Source organism: Seriola aureovittata, chromosome 1 (genome assembly GCF_021018895.1).
Source record: "Seriola aureovittata isolate HTS-2021-v1 ecotype China chromosome 1, ASM2101889v1, whole genome shotgun sequence".
NCBI lineage: Eukaryota > Metazoa > Chordata > Actinopteri > Carangiformes > Carangidae > Seriola > Seriola aureovittata.
Window position 1 is genome coordinate 16043291 of NC_079364.1, and position 8230 is coordinate 16051520.

At 38.3% G+C, this 8230-nt stretch overlaps 1 long non-coding RNA gene across 1 annotated transcript in view; it reads right to left on the reverse strand.

Annotated features, from left to right (window-relative positions):
- Positions 1 to 7599, reverse strand: part of LOC130174710 (uncharacterized) — a 31230-nt gene extending 23631 nt beyond the window's left edge. Inside the window, exons 1-2 of the long non-coding RNA XR_008828621.1 lie at positions 7249 to 7599; positions 4528 to 4673 (exon numbers count right to left, since the gene is read on the reverse strand). This is a non-coding gene — a long non-coding RNA (uncharacterized LOC130174710). The remainder of the gene's footprint in view (positions 1 to 4527; positions 4674 to 7248) is intronic.
- Positions 7600 to 8230: the final 631 nt, after the last annotated feature.

Genomic DNA, 8230 nt, shown 5'->3' on the forward strand with positions numbered 1-8230 from the left:
TAATCGACATGTCAATCAATGGCGGGTGTGAGGCCGGCTTTTAGAGGGTCCCTAAGGTGGCTGCTTAGAGCACGCTCAGTTTAACAGTGGCAATGGGAGAGTGTAAACAGAGAAGAATATAGACTCCAGGATTGACCGGCTGATCAATGCCATTGATCATTTAGCCCACAGTACCTCCACTTCTTTGTATGGGCTGCTCATTTTCCCCTCAGTCATCCCACTCTCAGCCTTCAAGCTTTGGATCACAACAACCTGCTACTAAATCACCAACAAATGCAGCCCACACACTTCTCTCTAGAGGGAGACAGAGAGAAGGGCCACAACAAATATAACGTCTGGTTAATGGATCCTGGCTAAGATATATTGGAAAAAAAAGCGTGATAAACACATACACATACCGATTGCTTGTTTGACTGTATGATATACATACATATACATACATACATTGGGGACCGAAAATCTGAGACCAATTTCCCATTCACATGAATCGTAAACATTTTAAGCTTATATTTCACGGGGTGTTTCCTATTTCTCATGAGTTGGTGGAGACCAAAACAGAGCTAATAGGGGCAATATCAACATATAGCTTATGAACAACATCATAATCAACATCTCCTTACACATTTATTAGTGACTATTTTACCTTACTTAATTTTACTTAATATTACTGGATTATTGGTCAAGCTTAAATCTGCTACTGGATTTCAAGCATGAAACATTGCGAATTTCTTCTGTCTACCCTTCTATAGCAATGTCCCATGGATGAGTACTAGATTTGTTTTTTATAAGAAGGGTTGAGGAGGCACTGCTGTGGGTCTCATATTTAGTTAAATTCTGTGGTTATATCATGTGACATCGGTTTATTTATTCATTTCAATTCAATACTCTATAAGGCCAATCAAATAGAGCATCAAAAGATACACACAGTAGATAGGAAGAAGGAAAAATACTGTTAATCATAACATTTATAACTATACTGATGGTAAGAGCTTTACTTTTAAGTCATATGCTGTCTATAAACCAAGTATCTACCATACGTACCACAACAGTAATAAAAGTGTTAGTGCTCATTTCTGTGCAGGATTGTCTTATTTGCAGGAAATGTTAACCATATAGGGCTTTGATTAAGTTACACTTAGTGTCATAAGAATTAATGCTCTGTTAACAACGTTGAAAATTGTGATAAATGAGCCACTTCTGGGAGACATTTACTTTTCAAAGCCTCTTTTAGTGGCTTGGAAATAGGGACAAACTCAAAGTGACACTTCGCACACCTAACTTAAACAACAAGGCAAAGCTATTGTTTTGATTCTGCCTTGAAGCATGGGCCGAGTCAACCACTTCAATCATTGTACAGGGTGATATATTCTGGCAGCATTCGCTCTGTGAACTGCGGGCCTACATAAAGCAAAGACCCTCAAACATGGAGCTAATTTTCCCATTCTAATATAGTGTAGAGATTCTGTGTGCCGGTGAGCTGGGATAGTACAGATTAGGTTCCAGAGGAGTGAAAACATAGCCAGTTCCCTTTTGAGCAAGTACACCTACATGGCAATGAGGACAGAGACAAAGTGATAGCAGAAGCATGTTATCTGTTAGACCTTTAGTAAATCCTCTGATCCAAACAAATCTTCTTAGCCTAGATAAAAATACTGCAAACCAAATAACGACAAATATAATAATCATAATTCAATACCTACTCTATTACTAGCCAATCAACTAGATCCAGGACAGTGGGTATCTGTACCTACACACAGTTGCATCAATTCCAAATTCATGATGAATTTTCATTCTTGCTCTTTTCTCAAAGCATCCATTTCAGATGAGATGAAAAAGTAATATTCCAGCAATAAAGCTTGATTTACATCCCCTTCAGTGTTCTCCCTCTTCCTTTTTTATTTGATCATTTAGCCAGGATCATATAACTGTATATCAGACACAAATGAAATCAGGTCTCATGCACATTAAGGCCATGTCTTTCTGCAGCTAACATCCCCTCCAACCCAACCACCCAGCTCCACAGCAAGCCAAGGGCAGAGTCCCATTCATTTTCAGGCCCATTTCCTCCTATGATTAGGCGATCAATCAATCCCAGCATTCAATCTCATCAGGCAGACGGGATTATCTGCCCATCTTCCCCTCTCCCTCTTTCAACTCACTCCCTCCCACACACACTGCAGCACATTAACATCAGATCAAGTATCACCCAACACAAGCAGTCTACCACATCCTCTGACCACAAACAGACAGCTTCTCATCTTAGTCATCGCTCACTCATCCATTCCATCTCCTCCAACTGCTGGTGCTCACAAATACACACAAGCGCGCACACACAGGCACACACACACACAGGCACACACACACACAGGCACGCGCGCACACACACACACACACACACACACACACACACACACACACACACACACACACACACACACAGTGGGCGTGCATGCACACACACAAACAAAATGTAAGTGCTAACTATCTTTTGTATGAATGCCAAGATTGACATCCTACCTTTTTTACCTACTACCAAGGTAGCAACTACTGTTCCTGGGGTCCAAAATAATTATTAGTTTTGAGACCACTGGCAGGAGTATGGATCACATCATTTGCATGCACGTGTGTATGCGCATCCTCATGCGCATGCACGAGACAAAGAAAATGGTAACCCATCTTTTAGAGGGCAAAAACTACACACACTACCTTTAATTGTTTTGAGTCCACTCATTACAAAGAATGCTTATAAAATAAACAGATCACAATGTATATTCTGTACCGGGGACCACAGCCTGTGTCTGTGAGGTGACTTTATGTTACTGAGTTCAAGCCTACGTTGTAAAACAAATGTGGCAATACGCACATCAAACATGCACAACTGCACCTTAACAGTTGCCAAACTGTCTCTGTTAACAGCAAAAACCCAAATAAAATGTTTGTAAAACTAAGTAATATTGTGTTTTTTTTCACTTGTGTCATTCACTGACATTTGGGAATGGGCACATAAAAAGTATATATATATATATATATATATATATATATATATATATATAAAAACTATAAATGGATACTTCTGACTTTGTTGATTAATTCTACTGAGATACTGAACCAGTGAGGGGGAAAAACACATCAGATCTTAAACAGTTAAATCAAACACAAAAGGCAAACTCTCAATGGACAGAGAAATTGCCAATTAGGATTTGGCCTCAAGCACTAGTAGGGATCCACCATTAAATTTCACTGAGCCTTTATGCCATGTCCAAAACAAATTCAAAGGGAAGCATTACTTGAAGAGACAGCACAACATAAACAATGAAGTAATCAGTAAACAAGGTGTGACAAGCGATTTCAGGTTAAATATAATTGTATTTGGAACCAAATTGTGAGTGAATCTTTTTTTTTTTTTTTTTTAAACCACAATCTACATCATGCGGAAAAGAAGAAAAAGACAAAAAAAAAAGAAAAGACAGCCACCTGCTTGAGGGCACATACCTCATCCTAAAGCCACTGATATGACACAGACTCAGAAAGCATAGAGATCTGTTCATCCTCATCATTTTTTGTTATTCTCTAGTGGAGATGATGATGACAAAACATCACATTGTGGAATGATGAAGATAAAAATATGAATTAGTAATAAACTTAGAGAGAGTAAGAGCACACATAGGCAAATGAAATTACTCTTTATGCCATCACTAATATTTAATATTTCTAGTTTTTCAGGTAAGTACTTGGTAAAAGGGGCATTTTCCTTACAGCTGAAAATATTTAATTTATTGCCCTTAATGGCAAAAAGCTTTTCGATGTAGAAATGCTAATTCATGAAACAACACTGATGAAACTGTCATGCTTTAAAGACACACTACCTTTTAGTAACCATGTGCTAGGTTAATAAAGTTTGATGTCTGACGGGCAGAATTTCCTTCCATGCTCTTGCTCCCATGAATGTAGGCAGAAATACCCCAAGTACAAAAACAAAGCAGCTGGCAAAAACAGCTTTACAACAGAAACAGTGTCACCCTGACTGAACAGCACTGTGGACAAGTACAGCGGCAATGAAGACAGCGTCTTTCCATCTCATAACTTATTCTTTTTGACAAAAGAATAGTTTCACAATATTGCTATTTTTGGCCAATTTTCATTTATGTTTACTATTGTTACATTCCCTTAATAATTCAGTATGTATGTATACATTCAATTGTCCATTTGAATGTGTTAAAGTTGTCGTAAAAACAATACAGAAATGTTAATATCAAACCCACTTAGCTTAGTTTTATTCTTAATAAGCATTTTTACATTCTTATATTTCTTCTTTGCCGATATCTTTTTGCCATTAGCAGATTTAAATTTCCCCACAGAGCTATTAAAGTTTCATCCTCTCTTTTGTCAAAATAAGCATCAAAGAATCTGTGTTGGAGCACTGTGTATTGACATGACTGAACTATGTCTAGTTTCTAATTTATTTTTGCAAACTCTCAACTGCATCAGCCACAGATGAAGTAGTGCGGTGAGTTTATGTGAGGTTACCTGTGAAGCATCCATGTGGTGGATCAATCATGTGGTTATTGCATGATGATCAACTTGCTAAAGATCCTCCTGGCAGAACATCTGGCGCTCCTCCAGCATGATTCACATCTCTACTGGTCACTGAGTGTCAGGGTATCACTGATGTCCTATCAATACAAACAAAAGTTTCCATTAACCTAACACACATCTGAACATCAAGACATAAAAAAATAACATCCCAGAAGTAAAACTGAGAAAACACAACATAAATTATGAAAAAAAGCTTGTATCCTATTCATGTCAATAGCACCGACAAAGTACTTTCAAACATAAATGGCCATGTAAGGCTTGTGAATCTCTCTGTGGGACTCTTGACTGTCCATAGAAGCTGAATCCACTGCAATAAATGGCTTTAATAACATACCTGAATCCTCCTCACCCTTTGTTCTATACAGGTCATTGTATTTAATTACGTGCTGGGACCTACCAAGAGCTGCTTACTCCAGGATGCAAGTCTTGATGTGTCCCCTTTAACAGCTACAATTAATCTTAGGCATGGCACAGTTTTCTCTAAAAAGAACATAAACTAAACCACAAACCTACAAATTCAGACAGTTAATTTCAGTCTGCTTATGGGCATTTGTGACTGTGTGGGTATTAGACTGTCTACATATGATAAGCAGTCAGATCTCCAATGGCCGTCGGGTTGGGCATAAAGTCAGGGCCAAGAGCTAATCTCAACACTGATGTATAATTATAGCTACAATTTATAAATAAAAGCTGTTTAATTCATGCTGAATAGGAATTCATTTTGAATTTTTTTTCTGACCAACCAATGTTCATCAAGTGTCTAAACAGAAAGTGAGACAGATGAGGACACAAACACTCACAGGGAGGAAAAAACGCAAGATGATGGTCCTTTTAACTTCATTGTTGCAGAATACACGATATCCCACTTATCCAGGAACACATAAAGAGCTCTAGGTTATAAATTCATGAGGTTATAATAAAGATCAGCTCTACGTGCGATTAAAAAAGAGCAGAGGAGCAGAATTGCTTTTTGACCCGCACAGAAAAATGTGCTTCTGGTGTGAACAGCCAAACCACTGCTCATACAACATCGAGTCAGACTGGCATTAATGCTCAAAATAAAATGAACAGGCTAGACCTAAATCAGACCTCAGCATAGTTGTCAGCTTGTCTACTTGTTTTTATTTAGAAGTAGCAAGATGTCAACAATGCTGTGGGCTTAGTCTGGCGTGCAGTCTGCCCTCTCACATGGTACCAATGTCCCAGGATATTTTAACTGTTTAACTGATAGAATGAGAGGTGTAAAATCCGAGTGGTGCCCAACTGCAGGATTTGGCATCATTGGTCTCTCTGTAAGAAAACAATGGCTCACACTTCCCCCAAAAATCTGCAAATGACCATGTGTAGACAACAAAGGCAGGGGTGTTTTTTTCCTTCAGTGTGGGAGGCTGGTGATAACTCAGGGTGGAGGTAAAGGGGATGCTGTGTGGAAAAAAAAAAATCAGTTTGGCTACATCATATCCTCTTGCAGAGTAGCCTTGACCTGCTGGATGATCTTGATAGAGCTGCCGTCCATTTAATTCATATGGATACACTAACATCCCCCAGTATGCCTTATCTCAGTGAGGACCAAGTAATATATTTGGGATTGGATTAGAGTGATCCTACTGAGAGAGAGAGAGGATAGTACTGACAGACAGACATGAAGGTGTGCAGACCAATAGAATTGCTGCTACCTACAGCATATCAGCTTCTAACCTTGAAAAGTTTAAAACCATTACAAAGAAGCTTTTAAGTTTGGCAAACTAAGTTTGTGCAATTCTAAGTCTGTGATATCAATGAATCAATTAATTTAAGCAACAAAACTGTAGTGACATAGTAAAAGTAGAAATTAAAAGTACAAATATGCCCACATATATGAATGTAAGGAATGTTTTTCTTCACATGTTCTGACTTGAAAATCTACATATTTTCAAAGAAGCAATTTGACAGGTGACAACAGGAAAAGTGCAAGTGTAAATAATAAAATTGATGATGGTAGAATTCCATTTGGTTTCAGGGTCCTGGTATTGTGTATGCTGCCTCACTGTCACGGCCAACTGGGACAGATGGGTTGTGGTTGAAAAGTTTAAAAAGATATCCTTTCCTAAACACTATTCCTTGACCTTGATGGAAAACATTATGAGGTCAAGGAAAGATGTGAAAGATAATTCATACAGACAGAAAAGACGGAAAAGACAACCTCGATGTGGAAAGAATCCAAATGCACTTACACTAAGATTAAAAAAACCCATTAAAACTACAATGTTCACTTTGAATGTTGCTGCTGCAAGGAATTGTGGGATGGCATTATTTCCTTTCCTTTCATAAAGAAAGGTTCAGTGTACCCTATTCTAAAGAAGATGAAATAGAAAGGACTGAAGCTCCTTTCCTCAGCATTTAGAGAATTCAACAAGTTCTTATCATAGCTGCCACTTACTTCCGGGTCATTTCACTCAGTTAGGAATCTTCTGGAGCAAGGGATTCAGCAAACTAACTTACATGGCAAAACACTGCACAAGATAAATGAATTAAATGAATCACAAATACATTTGCTTATCATTGAAGAACACGCTGCAAACAGTAATTTTGTAATACCTACTTTGCATCACAAGGCCAGCATCATGGGAAACATTGTACAACACATATGTTTACTAGAGGTCAGTTACTCACTTTTAACAGATGTTATTCTGATTTGGCAGAGGTCCGCTGGAGCATGGCTAACGTTAGCTAATACAAGTCAGCTAGCTAACATGTGGTTATTGGTCGCCAAGTCTCCCGCCCTGTGGCATCTTTTGCTCAGTAGGATATTGAGGCCGGTGGTATTGCTGCTGCTGCTGCACAAGGACTCGTCAACCTCTTAACCCAAAATACTAAACAGCATCAAACCACAGCACAGCAGAATTCAGTGTAGTGGCATGAGCCTGTACTACGAATCAGGATATGAGGTTAGCGAAGTAACTTCAGGCTTAACCCTGGGTTTTCAGTCCTACAACGGCCGTTCACTTGTTAAATCAACATGCTAACCTCTGCTGAACTCCTAACTTGCACCACGGCAGGTAAATATCTGAAGATCAGATCAAAACCTATCAACAGCCCAACTACTGACCAATCAGATCACTGGAAAAACAGAGTCATCATTTCTACAGGACCCCGACGGGATCAAAACAGTTGTCAACTAATAACGAGCAGTACATATTTTTATAGATCAGTAGAACCGTTTTTGCTGTTCCAGATCTTGCATGTGTCCACTCTGGTTTTAAAGCAGAGCTTCTAACAACCAGAGAGTTTATCACACAAAATAAATACATAATAATTATTGAAGTGTCATTTTAATTGAACAAAGATAATTTAATCCTGACAGGAGTCCTGACAGTGTTGATGCTTTCACACTCTTCTTCCATCACTGTATCTCAGAATGACAGGAGGAGTCTCTGTGATGATAACTTTAAGGAAATAAAAACTAAAACCCTGTAATGATGTCTTTTATTATAAAAATTATCCACACACTGTTAAATAGACTATTTCCCATAAGTGTAGCTAAGTGTAGCTCTCCTCATCAGATATATTCTACTTTTCTTCTCTTCTTCAATTTTTGTAAAGACATTTTAATACGAGTAAGAATGGCAAACACAACCAATTCCAATATATAAAA